The sequence below is a fragment of the Trachurus japonicus genome, chromosome 2 (assembly GCF_045865225.1).
Source record: "Trachurus japonicus isolate A0001 chromosome 2, Traja_1.0".
Classification (NCBI taxonomy): domain Eukaryota; kingdom Metazoa; phylum Chordata; class Actinopteri; order Carangiformes; family Carangidae; genus Trachurus; species Trachurus japonicus.
The window spans coordinates 11368895-11384744 of NC_140908.1; positions in this window are offsets into that span (position 1 = coordinate 11368895).

Here is a 15850-nt window from a genome sequence, read left to right on the forward strand (position 1 = left end):
TAGACAATATGAGGGGCAGAGAGTTTACAAAATGACAAAATCAGAATTAAAACATGTCAGATTTGTGTAAATAAGTGGTTGCCATGGTGAGAATTAAAACATGTGGTTGCTGAGGACTTGGATAGACAATGTAAGCTTTGCACAAAAGGCAGGAAATGTCCTAGAGTCTCGTCCCTAGATTGCAATTTGATAGTGATTGTCCTCCTCGATCTTGTAATGCGCTGGCTCCCATGAGTTCAGATGATGCCCTGATAGAAAATTAAAGTCCTGCTCTCTTGATGGTGTGTTTGTGTTGTTAGGTGTGTTTGTGTTGTAAAACTAAACCTCAGTTAGAGACTTTTTAACATGAGATGGAGGAATACGAACATGACGACCAAAATACCTGTTATGAATATTTACAGTTGGAGGCTAAAGTTCATTTTGGTCCAAAAACACTGCAAATGAAAGTAGCAGGAATACAAAAAATGTTAATTTTAAAATTAATTAGGCTGAGGCAATTTCTTTTGAATTTTTCATTATGGTTTAAAAATGAGCATAGTCTCTAACTGTGTGCGTGTAGCCAGTGATATCCAAACAAGACGCTTATACTGTAAGCCACAAGTCTCATTAAAAATGAATGGGATTTTGACAGGCCGTGGGGGAAAACACCAGGCTCATGGATTTGAGGTAATGCAGCACCAGGTAGAAATGGACAACTTCCTGATATAGTCATGTCCTACCAAACAAGCGATTACACATTCTTGTTGTACATCATTGTAACACCTCACCCACCTCACAAAATCCCAGCATGTTCTGCAGCTTAAAGCAGATTGGTAGCAACTCCTGCAGGTTTGAGTTGGGTTTTCCTGCTCTTACTTTTGAGCCAAGTGAGGCTTTGCTTGCATAAAAACTTGGATTCTTTCTGACATCATGAGATTAACAAGATTATTTCACAGCAGGCGCAACTATGAATTAATAAATTCGCATCAAGTAAGATTATGAAAAACACTGACGCCATGGGCGGAATTATGAGTGTAATAATAATAATTAAAGAAAAGTCCAAAAGAGCAATGAAAAGGCTGAATAAACAGACTGGAAATCTGTAAAAAAAAAAAAAAAAAAATCATCTAAGCAGATTGTGTTTCATGATAATATGCAGTTTAGTTTTTCCTGTTTTTGTTGCTGTGTTGGCAGTAACCATCAAATGTGTGTTTTGGCTTCAGCGTGCAGCAGTGGCAAAGAAAGCCGGTTGGCTGGGAAAGTTTTTGGGAGCACTCTTAGGCACCAGCTGGCTGCTTACAAGATTTGGCTGGTGAAAGCAGAGTCGACTTTGCAGATCACAACACGGGAGAGATGTCAGAGTTTGGATCTTACATCTCGGATGTTTGTTTGCAGCCCAAACAAATTTCACAGATAACATCCCCAATATCATATCTGCAGCGATTTAACCTCGGTAAATATTGAGAATGAGATGTTTGTGGAATATATCTCTCTGTCGGGACCAAATAAAGGGCAGAACGGGAGGAGGACATGTAAATATTGAATTTACTCTCAAAGAGGGGGGAACAGTGTGGGGACACCTGCGACAGCGTGAGTCTCCCTGTGATGGTTTTACTTTGAGTTTACATATGAGTTTCTTTTCCAACTGTTCTAAATATACTCATTATACACAAAACAAATATTAATATGATAGAACAAAACACTGCTCTCAGCTAACTATCATAATAATGATAATTAGTAGTACTGTACATTGAGGCCTGTACTGTATCTATTCTTACACATCCATGCTTCAAAGAGTGATTGGAAAACCTCTCTAAATGTGTTCCTTCATGATTGAAGCACAAAATGAGTTTACTGCAGCGTATAAATGATATAGTATATGTAAGATGAATCTGACTGCAGCTCCAGCAAGCTTCAGATTTTTCCTAACACCTCCCCAGACGTCTATTTAATGTCATTCACACTCCCCCCCCCTCCTCTTGTTGGTTTTGCATTGCGCCTTAACGCTTTATTTTAATTATCTATTTTCTGCTGCCAGTTCAGTCTGTCATTTTCAACCCTCTCCATCCCAACTCGCTCTCAAAGGCCATACAGCTTTTCATTTATTTCACTGCCAATAACGCAGTTGCAAATCTTTACACTCTGCTAAAAGAGTAACATCAGAAAAGAAAGTACTTCTCAGAAATGTGTTAAAGGCTTCAACTGAGCAGACCACACTTAAACAAAAGTAATAATGACAGCTGATATTAAAGCAAACGGAACATCAATCAATTTTCAGATGAATATGTTAAAAAAAAAAGCAGATTTTATACCAGACCTGTGGAAACATTAGGATCCATTTATATCTCCTTTATTAAAGTAAAGTTAAGGGCTTTAGAAACAGCCCTCGAGCAAGGTTTATATCTGCTGATAGCTAATGCTTCTTAAAGCCCTAATACATCCCATTGTTGGCTTCGACCAGTTATTTCAGTGTCGCAGTATATTGTCCGTAGGCGAGTGACCAGCACCTGCGTTGTCGTTCTCATACGCCTTTTTACACCAGTATTAAGTCAGAAGTTCTTTCAGATAGTCCGTTAAAGTCTATTTATGCATTGCTTGGTAACACTTTATAATAAGTACACTACACACACTGTTAAGCATGAAATATTGAATTTGTCATGTATAACACATGAATACTCATTAGTATGTAGTTTATAAACAGTTGATAAGCACTAACTGTATATAAACTACATACTAATGAGTATTTATGAGTTCTAAATGAAGAATTCAGTATTTATTAATGCTTAATAGAATGTATTTATTATAAAGTGTTACCCATTGCTCTATTGATTTTTCTTTTCTGTGATCATTTATTGATTCCATAATGGAAATGAAGTAACAGCGCGTTATTATAAACCTGCATCCTGAATCAGTGGATCTGGATCCACCTGTGAAACAAACCAACCCTTCTCCATCAAGGGACAACATCACGTGCGCACAAAAACATGCATGTACTGTATGCTCGCCTGTTTCTATGTTGGAAGACCACAATAGAAATAAAACACCAGGCTTTTATTGTTTCAGCAGCTGTGCGTTGCAGTAAGGAGCGAGTTGCCCATCGACTGTATTGCTCATGGTTCCAGACGTGGCTCCTTCAGCGTGCAACAACAATACTAACAATAGTATCCTCGAGCAAGACACTGAACCTCTGAGTTGGCCATCATCTGCCATGGCAGCTGTACCAGTATTGGTGTATGTGAATAGTGAATAGGTGAATGACGGGGATTGTGTTTCTGAGATAGAAAGACAGATGTGTGGTCCTTTAGATCAGTGCTTTTTATTGTCTCGGGTGGGATTTTATTTTGAAAACCTGCACAACCTTGTGTCTTGCAGGAAAAACAAACAGATCACTGTCATATAAGACAAACAACCGCTATATATATCCTCAAACGCAATTACTGTTCATCAGCCTTGTCTCCTCAGTTGCATACACACACACACACACACACACACACACACACACACACACACACACACACACACACACACACACACACACACACAATGAAAGAGCTTTACCTCTCATGTTCTAATGGGAGTTTAATGTCTGGCTGTATTGCATTCAGCTTTTCCGAACCAATGAATGAAGCACAACATTAATTAACAGCAATAGAGATGGCACTGGTCGGGGTTGGTGGTGGGCACACAAAGTGCACAACTGTCACACCAGAGGCACACACACACACACACACACACACAGAGTTGTTTGTGGATCAGCACATAGTTAAGTTACGGTGTAAAATTAGTCTTCACTTGAGAAGTAACTCACAGAGACGCAGCTTCACTTCTAAGATGCAACCTCAGAAACTGCTTTGCGCTCAGATCCAGCTTTCCATCACATAATATCTCACATGTTTTGCTTTGATCAAGTACGTATTCATGCCGTGCCTCAATTTACATAACATCAAGCTGTTTGTTTTTTATTTCCTCCCCAAAAATGTGGCAGATCCACAATTTTGCAAATAGCTCTTGTTTTATGGTAATATGGCTCATTACTTTGCATTGATTGGAAGAACAGATTCACAACTGCAAAATGCAAGCGTGTCTTTCTTCTCAAGTGGATTATTAGGAGCTTTTTATCCTGATTTTACAATATGCCACCTGATGGTTTTCTCGCACTAATCTGGAACATTAGTTACAAACAGTGTGAAGTGTTTTCACTTAAACATTCATGTTATTATTCATGAATGAAAATGCACAGTGAATGGACGGAACAGATGTAACTGCGGGTGAAGTTATCAGCTCATATAAAGCAAAAACACAATGACATAAAAAACTCCCATTAGTGATGCTCTGCTGTACTGTATGCAGTTCTTTATTCATAGTTTTTTTTATTGTTTCCTTTTAAAGCAATGACAAATCAAATGATAATGACAAGCACTGTGTGCATCTCATATTATAATAAAAGATTACATAAAAATATTATGAAGTAGATATTCAACATGTGGGTGTAAAAAAGCAAAAGCAGGTAAACCAGGGATAGGAGAAGAAAATAACTAAATAAAATAAAAATAATGTAATAATAATAATAAAAGATGAACAGATAAATAAAATAAAATCAAAGTGGAATGAGCTACATATATACACATATATAAGTAGTAATAATAAACATAAGAAGATAAAAACTCAAAAGATCCACATGGACTATATGCATAATGCAGAGATCTGCTTTATGCAATTGAAAGGGAAGTGGGCCATGTTCTCAGCCTGCATCAGGTGTAAATGATGCACACGGAAAAACATGATGAGATAAAATATCTGACACAGACACAGCACTTGAAGCCCAATGAGGTCTTCTGCTTTTAAAAAATGATTTTTTTTTTAGACATAATGGATAGAAGCTGGAGCTCATCTTCTCATCTGGCCAGCAGTACTCTTACTGATGATAATAATTACTACCTTCTTTATATATATATCTTTTTAAGCTTTTTTTTTTCCTTTTCTTTTCTTTTTAAGGGCACACACTATACAGAATTTAATCACTGTCTCCACTTTCCTTTCAACTAGTACCAAATTGCATTGCCCTTTCTTGGAAAAATATTTCAGGATAACACCAGACAATTTTTGGAAATAGTGAAGAAATTTTGCAGAAACCTGCAATAACAATTAAATGACCCGACATGCAAAAATCTATTTTGTAGAACTATTAATTGGGAAAAACAAAACACAAATCATCATTGAAAATGTCACAATCATTTCTTTAGAATGAGGAAGAGTGGCTTTATGTTGGCTGGTGAGCATACAGAGTAACAGAGATACTGGTCCGTTTCCTGTGCTTGTTACTTTTAAACCAGTTTTTCCCTTAAGCTGAACTTGAAGTCAAAGTCTCGTCTTTTTATCTTTGGTAAATGCCACACTGTATTCAGTGGTTGTTGTGTGAGGCTGCATTCTGCACAGGTATTTCATTAAATTTTCTCTCCAGAGTCGCACTGAAAGGTGTGAAAGTGGTTTTGTGCCCTCATTGCCATAATGTTTATTTTCCTGTCATAATTTTTCCTCAGTAAATAAAACAAAGATAAAAAAAAAACATAACCTTCATCCAACTTCACTTGTGGATAAAGGAGTTTTAATATTTCTTTTCTTTTTTTTAAAACTAGTTTTGAGTGAAATGTGCAGAAGTTCATTGTTAATTGAAAAAGCCACGGATAAAAAGAGAAAAATGAATTCAAAATACACAAATCCCTGACAAATTCTATTTCACAAAATCATTGAGCAGCCCGCAAACTGATGGAACTTGGATGTGAAAACTCTGAGTCTGATAAAGCCGATATGTTTTTTTCTCTAAAAGCCCTACTTTAAAAGTTTGGGATTATTAGATTTCATTTTACAGCATTCATTCTTTGGTTCCTAACATCTTTGGTTGGCTGCAAAAATAAACAGGGTCTGTCTGTCAGGGAAAGAGGAAGAATATTCTGATTTTTTATCTTCAGAAAAACTGCTTATTATTATAAACTGCTCATTATATCTCTCCACAGGGATGAGCACGCAGCACAGTACAGCCATGTTTCTTCCCCTTCTAAACTGTGTAATCTACTGAGAATTTGAATATAAATCGCACAACAGAAAATAGACAACAAATCATGTGAGCGTTATTTGAATTGGTCGTGCACGTGGCGTTTGATTGGTCCTTTGTGATTTATTTGTATGCAGCGGCTTTTCTTTTCTTTGTGATGTTCCTATTGCTTTTTTCTCCACATGGCCCTGCTGTTTATTGATCAGTCCTCTCAAACACATGTCATTTCTTTCTTTTTTTTTCTTCTTTTTTTTTTTAAAGTGGAGGTCAGCGAGCTCACAGGTACAAACCAAGGTCGCCACACCTGTTTGATCACCGCACACGCCCGTCAGATTAATCACGGCGTTTTGCTGGACGACAGCCTGTTTAGGTCTGCTGATGAAAATGGAAACAAGAATGATGGCTATCAATAGAATATACCAATTACTGTGCAATAGATCATTTGAGGAGAAACAGGAGGGATGGAGGGATAGTGGCGGAGGTGGGGTATAGGGGGGTTGGCACTGTGGCTGTGGTTGCCATGGCAGTGTGGGCAGTTTGTTTTTTCCCGTTCTTCTCTGCTTGAATTCTCTAAACACAGAAAACACTCACTCTGGGTGTTGTCTGTCGTTGTGTGCTGGTTTATTTGCATTTAGAAGCCCATTAAGAGTCGGTGTGTAATATATGCAGCAAAATAACTGAAATAAATCCAGCAGCTTCTTCTCTCAGAGTCGCTCTTTTGACTTGTACCTCTTCTGTGGTGAGGAGCAGTGACAGGGCCGTTGTATAGGGGAGAAAGGTGATGATAATTCTAGGGGCCCAGCGCCCAGTGGGGCCCATAAAAAACCCCAGTAGTCTAATCTTTGTATGACTGATTTATTCTGCCTAAGACCCTGACTGATACTCATACAGTAGTACACTGTAAAAACTCAACATCTTTCCAAGAATATTTGTCTTATTTCTTGTCCAAATGTCTCATTTCTAGTCAAAACTAATCTCTTTCCACTTAAAATAAGACTCATTAGCTAAAAGCTCAGATTTTTTCTACTTATTCCAAGTGAAAATATGCTTGAAAGAAGTAAAAAGTGTCTAAAAACAAGCTACTTTTAATATGATGCGTCTTATTTTAAGTATAATGAGATTTGTTTTGACTAGAAATTAGATTTTGACTAGAAACAAGACAAATATTTTTGCTAAGATACTTGAGTTTTTGCAGTGTAATGCTGCATTAGCATCAAAACAAAGAAGGCTAAATAAAAAACGATAATACATACATAGTCTAAGAAAAAAAAAGGAAAAGTTAGGGAGAGGGGCCCACTTTAGTATTCTTTAAGGGGGCCCAGAATTCCTAGCAACGGCCCTGAGCAGTGATGGAGCAGAGATGTGGCTTCTACTGGTCTTGCAGTGTTTGTAATGAGGAAGGATGGTTGTTATAAGTTCTGACTGACACACACAAACACCCCCAAGAATCTGGAGCACACGTGGAGAACTTCTTTGACAAGTCGTGATCGGAGCATGTCCAGTCAAGATTTTCTATTATATATTTGAAATATCTATGAAACTACTGTACATCTCTGGATTCTATTGCATTTTTTTTTTTGCAATGACAGACCAAGACCTGCAAACACAGCATCCACCATGCTGTTCTCCTTTTGGATGTGCACTAACAGACACAGTTTTTTTTTTTATATATATATTTTTCGGCTTTTTGCCTTTTATTTTGATAGTGATGACAGTAGAGATAGACAGGAAATGGGGAGGCAGAGAGAGGGGGAATGACACGCAGGAAAGGTCTGCCCGACGCGGGATTCGAACCGGGGACGCCTGCGGCGAGGACTGTAGCCTCTACATGGGGCGGCCGCTCTACCCACTGCGCCACGCACCGCCCCACTAACAGACACAGTTGGTAACACAGTAGTTATTGTGTTCTACCAGCAGGGGGTCAGCCTTTATGAATCATTATGAGGATGTAACTTAAACTGTTTGACTTTTTGTAAAGTTTTGTTGTCTCTAATGGAACGTTACAAGACTGAGTTGTTTTCGAGGCAAATTCATGCAAAACCACTGATGCGCGTTCCCGTTGGAGCCATAGACTGTAAAAAGAATGGACGTAGCGTCCGTGACGTCACCCATTGGTTTGGGGGAGTCTGTTTTGTGCCGCTACTACGGGGGTTTGAACCGCGCCATGTTGGATTTGACTTGCCATATTTGGAGCGGTGCGGCCGTTGGCCGGCCGAGAGCCCGCCCACTGGCCTCGAAGCAGTGGTCTCCTGACCTGTCACTCAACGGTTCTGCGCCCTAATTGGCCAGAACTTTAAACCTAATAATAGTAAAACGGTAGAGTTTAAAAAAAATTCACCCCCCTCAGAGTGTGTGTGGGGGTAGAAACTATCGGTTGAGACCAAAAAAATAAAATGTACCAGGCTGTAAATATGTTTTTTTAAGCTGTAAAATCGGCTATTTTAACATGGGGCTCAATTGGAGTTGCTCCCTTCTGGAGCCAGCCCCCAGAGGAAGCAGAGGGGATTGCAGTTTTTTGAACGCGGAAGTGAGCTTCACTTCTCAGACCGACAACTGCCCCCTTGGTTGGAGCCAGTTTTTCAGCAAGCAGTCTCTGCATTTGCCTCAAAAACAACTCTGTCTCGTAACGTTGTGTTATTATCTCATAGCGTGGTGAATGTGCAGGTCACAACTTGTCCACCAGAGCGTTTTGGAGTTGTTGGATTGTGTATTTGATGAGTTTGATGAGGGAAACCAAGAAATCCCATTAGCCTCCGTAGCGTAGCTCTGAGCAGCTCGCGGCTCTGCTCCGCCATTCTAAAAATAGCTTGCACTGACAATTAAAGGTAACAAACCGACTTCTAAAACTATAGGGATAATGGCAATGGGCCAATTTGGCAAAATGTTGAACTATCTCTTTAATGTTACCTACTGTACAGTACCATGCATCTCTTAAATTAATTATCTCATTATCTCTGGAAAACAGAGAAAAAATTTATCGTTATCACGAGAAAACGGGGGAAATAAAATTTATGTTTGTATGACCCTTTAGGGCTTCCGTAGTTTCCGGGTTAATTTCCCACAGTGCAAGTTGATAATGTCCTCCCTTTCAGTCCGTTACATACAGTACATTTTCGTCACTTTAAATAAGAGATGCATAGTTAGATTCTGTTTCCACCACATCCTCAACATGATGTGCATATTGAGTCACTGTGTATTACGGCACTTCATTTAACCAAGCGACATTATTTAGTTTCAGTTTCACATCTGGTGCACACAACAGGGGACTGGAGAAGTACATTGGAGTGCTGCAAGACTTTGCTGTTGACAAGAGCCTTTAAAAAAAACACTGGTAGTGTTATTTTCTCACCACAGATTAGAAAATGTGATTGTTTTCCACTTTTAATTTTCCACTTATTGTTTTTTTTTCAGCTAAAGTCATTACCTACTGCTCTTTTATTTATTTATTTTACTGTAACAGGGGGAGAGCAGAGGGAAGTGGAGGTGGGAGAACTTGTGGGAAACAAATTTGTGTTAAACTATCACAACATTTTATTGGATTTCTACCACTCTGCTCTACTTCCAGAGATAATCGATTTTTTTCCCCCTCCACTGGTTCTTTTTTTTTAGTTTTTAGCATAAAGACAGACAATTTTATCTCCCATAGCCATTAAAGACATCCCTGACACTTTGGATTTTATTCGGCCTCTTGTCTTTCAGAGTCACTTGTCACATATTTGCCCTGACTTCTAGTTTAAGTTTAAAAATTAATATGGCATTTTTATTTTTTATTTTTTTACATTTAAACTGAAACGGATGAAATAAACTTTTAAAACTTAGGGAGTAAGGTATCGATGGGCTGTTTGTTTTCTCTTTAGGAGAAGGACATGTCAAAATAACAGAGTATGCAGATGAGTCTTTACCCGCAACAAGGTTTTATGTGTCCAATAAAAGGCAGCGAGCCAACAGAAAGAGAGGCTCTCTGTTTGTGTGATGACTGGTTGAGAGGTAAACATTATACTCTGATTGGTAACCAGACGGCACATTCAGCGGTGGTCATTTTGAAAACGATCAGTATAATCACACCCTCGTTGTAATTGGCAATATGACGTGGCAGAAATTGAAATCAAATCACATCACAGCATAGGCTCACTGGCACTTTTTGTTCATGGGATGCATGTGAACTAAGAGCATTTGTTCTATTTTTTGTTTTGTGTTTTCCACAGTGGACCTGAATAGAACTGGTGGTTAAACACAATTTTAGTCGCAGTTTGCTTCAAATTGACATTATTTGGAGATTGGCTGCTGCTTATGAGATGATTTCTTTTTCCTCTTTGCAACTTAATACCAGTCAGCGGAGGAAGTGAAGCACACATATTATTAAAGTCCATCATAAAACACTGCTATAATGGCAGAGCTGCTATAATTGTTCCCCATGTGCGTACTTGGCTATAAAGAGACTCCTTGGTAACGCAGCATTGTGAGTGCTGGGCCCTTGTCCTCCATTAAAAACCATTGTAAAGTTCACATTACTTTGGTTTATTTTATACACTCTCACACTGTATTCAGATTTTGGCTATGGGAAGTAATAATGAACAGGGACAAATACTTAATGACACTTGAAAAAGGGAAAAAAAACAACTAAAATACAAGTGGGAACAAAATAACTGAACACAGGTGGGTGGGTAATTAACAAGGAATAAGAAAGACAGGAAGAGAGGAGCTCTGTCTCAACTTAAGGGCCCAACTTATCCCATAATACATCAGGAATCACTTTAATTATTACACAGAGAGAGTGACAGTGGAGAAAATGTAAATTTAAATAATTCCTATTATATTTTCTGTTTCCATACCATCATGTATTTTCTAGCATTTTGTGAAGACGGTGGTGTGGTCAGCAGGTGAACTCCCAACGAGTAATCAGAGACAACGAGCTGCAGCTGCGGCTGCTGTAAGGTTGCTAGGTAACGGGGCCTGCTGGTGGGGGTAACACAGCAGGAATTGAGTTTTTAGAGGGATGTGGCTCCTGTGTAGGAAGCTTTTTTACCTCCCTAAAAGTTTTCGGAACTGCAAGAGACAGAGGCAAAACTGTTTTTTCCCCTTTTATTAACAAGAAAAAGCAACCGTTCATGTTTCCTTTGGAGTCCTCTCGGTAAGTAACATCCTGATTTGCAGTCTCGAAGCTGACGTCGAGATAAGATAGATAGATAGATAGATAGATACGTTTATTGTCATTGTCATTTCCACAACAACAAAATTAAAAGTGCATCTCCTGCAGTGCAAAATTTCATAAAAACATTTAAAAAAAAAAGCATAAAACACACATTGACCACTCATCATTGCTCAGTGTTAAGTGCAGTCACTGCTTTGGAGTAAAAACTGTTCTTAAATCTGTTTGTGGTGGCTTTAATTGTCCTGTATCTCCTGCCAGAGGGGAGTAGCTCAAACCGACAGTGGCCAGGGTGTGTTGTGTCTTTGAGGATTTAATAAGTCGAGTGAATTCAGTTGTGCGTTTCTTTCAGACCTGAAAAAGTCCTCACAAAGCCGAGACGGTGGCAGCTCATGTCCTGTGCTTCGGTTCGCGACCTCACGTGGTGCACAGTGAGTAACATGTTGAAATTTCCTTTGCTTGATATCTACTGTATGTCTTTCTTGTGACATTATACGGTACAAACCATAAAAAAGTCACTGGCTTTCAGATAAGATACACAGATATAAATGAAAAGGTCACCTTACTTTACCTGGCCCTTTCACTGCTGTTTCCAAATGTTCCTGCGAGGCAAATGTAAAGTGTTGGCATGTGGAGGCTGCGTTTTTGTGACTGAGAACACTCATATTGATTCCTATCCACCTCGGCTGAATCAAACCGCCTCTAAATGGACTGATTTGACAGATGAATGACCCGCCGCTCATGTGACGACAGCTCCCTGCAGATTTAAAGAAATGTGTTCTGGTTATGCATTTATTAGGCAATTTTAGCGGCATAACAGTGTTCTAGTAAATTAGTTCTGCTTTTAAAAAATGTATTTCGGTTTTTCCTGCTGCTCAAAAGCTGGGACATTTTAATTAGTTCGGGTGTCAGTGGACTTCAGCATCCTGCCAAGAACGACAAAAATTTGAAAGAACCAGTGAAACTTTGGGTGAGAAGCTGGAGGAAAAATATTGAACACTGGCACACGATATAGGCTACTGGCAGCTGAATACATATTTCTAAAGGGGCTAAGGTTACAAGACACTGATTGGCTGTGGCGGCAAAACGACAGAAAGAAAGGGAATTAATAAATTCAGACTTCCCGTGCTGCTTTTCAGGATTAGAAGTTGGAGAAGGATCCACAGGGAGACCTCTGGGCAACATCAAAATGAACTGAATTTCAATCAACTTATTGTATGTTGAGCTGCAGTATGTTAATCACGGCGCTGCATGATAGTTTCTCTGATTAGATCACACTGAGTATTAATTGAACTCATTTTTGCTCAGTCATTTTCAAAGTGGAGAGGAAGAGTTGTGTGACGGTGTGCCTTTTTAAAAATGTTTTATTTAAATCTGTGTGTAGCTTTGATTGGCATGCAGGTACTTGACCACCGGGCTTTCCAGTGAGCTTAACATTAACTCATTCAGTGCCAAAAACGGGTTTTGACAAGTTTTTTTTAAAAGCCCAGTGTGCCAAAAATGAGTTTCGACAAGTTTTTTTTAAAAGCCCAGCGTGCCAAAAACGAGTTTCGACCAGTTTTCACAAATGTTGGTGTCCCTGTGATGAGAGGAAGCCATGTGATCACGTATCACGTGACTAGAGTGCTACACGTGACTACAACAAACTGAACTAACCTATCCCGCAGCCATGGTAGCAGACTGTAGCGGCCAACCGCGGCTGAACACTGAACATGAACGGACTGAACCGACCGTGAACGGACCCTTTCCTTTGAGATACTCTGTGTCATTTTTGTCATTGTCTGTAGCTGTTTGAAAAGTAGTAGGAAAAAAACTCTGGCAGTAAATGAGTTAGAGGAGAGACTCTTTTTTAATACAGTTAACCATGGTGTTTGTGTGCTTCAATTTTCAACCAAGGAGCTTTATTTTTGACAAAAAATCCTTAAAACTTTACAAGTAGAAACAAACTCATAATTCCTCTATAATTACAGTCCTGTCTAACTTTGAAGCAGCAGTGATGCTCAAAGAGCTGTAGCACATTTATCACTGAAAGGGTAAATAAGGTGTGTTCAAATATAGTGCAACATGACTCTCAATTTGTTTAATTTCCGCCTCTACTATTCCATTTATGCACTTATCTGCACATCGTGAAAACAGTGCAGACAGTACTGTGAGTGTTTTTGTGTGTAATTACCACCAAAATAGTGGAGTGTCAGTGTGGTTGTTTTTGACTTTGACACAGCGAGATGTAAGCATGAACATGAGCCCCGCCCTTTTAGCAACTCCACCACCTTGGCATGACTCATTACAGTGATTAATATTGTCCCCTCTCCCTGCTGATAATAACAGCTATTTGTATATTTCCGTACGTATGTAGTTGTTGATTTACTAATTTGTGATGTGGAAGTCGCTGTCAGAGGCCAATTTGAAGATCCCTCATGATAGATGACGGTATCCATGGGAGCCAGCGGTGTGTGACTGGGTTATGACTAAGGTCACTCCAAATGGAGTTTGTGGGACTGTAGGTGCTTGCAAGTCGGTGTCATCAACATAGATCACGAAGCCCCCCGAATGACCGAGCCGCTCCGCTGCCTCTTAACTGCTGCTACAAAGACGGAGAGGAAGGTGAAGGAACGCCGTTGTGTTTGTGTGTTTAAATGAAACAAAAAAAAAGAAAGAGGGGGGATGGGAAGAAGATGGAGAGACAAAGACAGGCCTGACAGACTGTGTTTGGTGTTTAAGAGCACGAGGAGTGGACTGGCTTGGCCTCCCTTCAGTGGCTCCTTGATTTATCATAAGTGGAACCAGTTAAATGCTGCGTTTAGTGTAGCCAGATAGAATACCCATCTCCCCCTCCACTCCCACACCACCTCGTGATCGTTATGTCATTTGTTTATGATCCACAGCTCCCTCATAATGGCCCGTTTGGCGTAATGCTATCCATCAGTCTTCCCAATGGCCTCCTTCGGCGCAGACACCTTTCCCCCTCTGTGATGCATTAACACAAAAATGTGTTAAACCAACGATTGACTTTGAAATAGTGATACGAGGACGTAGGTGTGTTTTCAGAAAGGCAGAATCATTGCCGCTGAAGAGGACCATAATGCCTTCTACGACTATTTGGCAAGTGCATCCGGCTTTATGTTTTTGCAAAGATCTTTACGCGAGCGAGAGGGGAAGTTGAATGCGTCTGGGAAAAAAGCTGGAGGTAATGGACACAGTGAGCTGAAAGTGGCAGGGAATGTGTTTGACATGCGGCGCACGTAGCAGCAGCGCACCAAGCCTAGTTGAGGCTTGTAAATGCTCCTCATTGCTGCACAAAAAAAAAATCATACTAAGATAGTATTATCAGCCAAATGAAAAATTAACTTTAATCCCTTATCTGCTGCACTTTCCCCCTGACATTTGGAATTTTACTTGTTTATTTGTTTTTTGGACTCACTCAAGAAACTTCTCTTATCCTTTAGCTTTCACAAAAGTACTAACCTTGTTAAAATTCCTCATTTTATCCAAAGGGCCATGCCTTGGAAATGTCAAGGTATCACATAAATCACTCTGCTATCTTGCAAAGCTGCTTAAATGCTGAGCGTTGTCCATAGCCAGAAATAACTCCCCACGAGCACAATATCTACTGACATTTGGTGTCTGTGGCGCAGAGATCACTGTCTGTTTCTCTAATAATGACCCGCAGAATTATTTGAGCCTTTTGAGAAAGTCATCGCATGTGGCAGAGGGCGCAATATCGGAGATTGACTGTTTCATTTTGCTGCAACATGACCCGACCCCCTTTACAGGCCCACAGCCACTCTAGTTAGCGGAAATGTCATAACGCTCATGTGCCAATCGGCCGCGTTGAGGCGGCGGTGCAGGAGGCCTGACTTAATAAAGCCAACCTTTACATGTGGATGCAGATGAGCTGCTGTGGGAGCAACTGGAAAGAGATTCACCTTTTAGCTGAATAAATGCATATAGAATGCATCGTGTTGGTAGCCCAAGAAGTGGATTTTTCATTGTCGCTGGAGTCGCTTTCATCCCGTCATTCCAGCTGTGGACCGCCGGCTTCTGCAGGCTGACATTGATGCATGCCTTCTCTGGCACCTTCTCTCCTCCCCTTTCTGTCCCTCCTCCAGCTCTTTGCAATCTGCCAGAGCTGCCACAAGCTTCCTGGGAGCTACACCTCTCGGAGAATGTGCCCCGAGTGCTCTCTCGGTTCAGTTTTTTTGGCCAAGATGCAGCGGACCATGCAAGATTTTCATGGGCTCCCATTAGGCATGCTAATAAAACTGCCTTCGCCAACACAGATGGCCATTCATAGAGGTGGAGACTGCGGAGGGGATGTGATCAGATGTATCTGTCCTGTTGCAGTTGGGGATGTGCCTCTCCTCAGGGCGGATACATGCACTGAAAGTACTTTTGCCGATGCATCCTCTGCATTTGACTTCTTTGACTTACCATAAAACAGCAGGTCAGTGATCGCTTGACGCCAAGGTGTGTATATCACACGCACATCACTGCACCTGTAAAATCCTTCCACCCCGGCCCAGGCCATGTGAGCTGCAGGAGTCTGGGGCGACGGTGAGGCTGTTTCCTGGCAGAGGAAGACTCAGACACGATAGCTTCGCCAGCAGCAGCGGAAAGATTGAAGGAGATGGAGGGGCGGGGCTGGAAACAGATGGGCCACATTCACACAC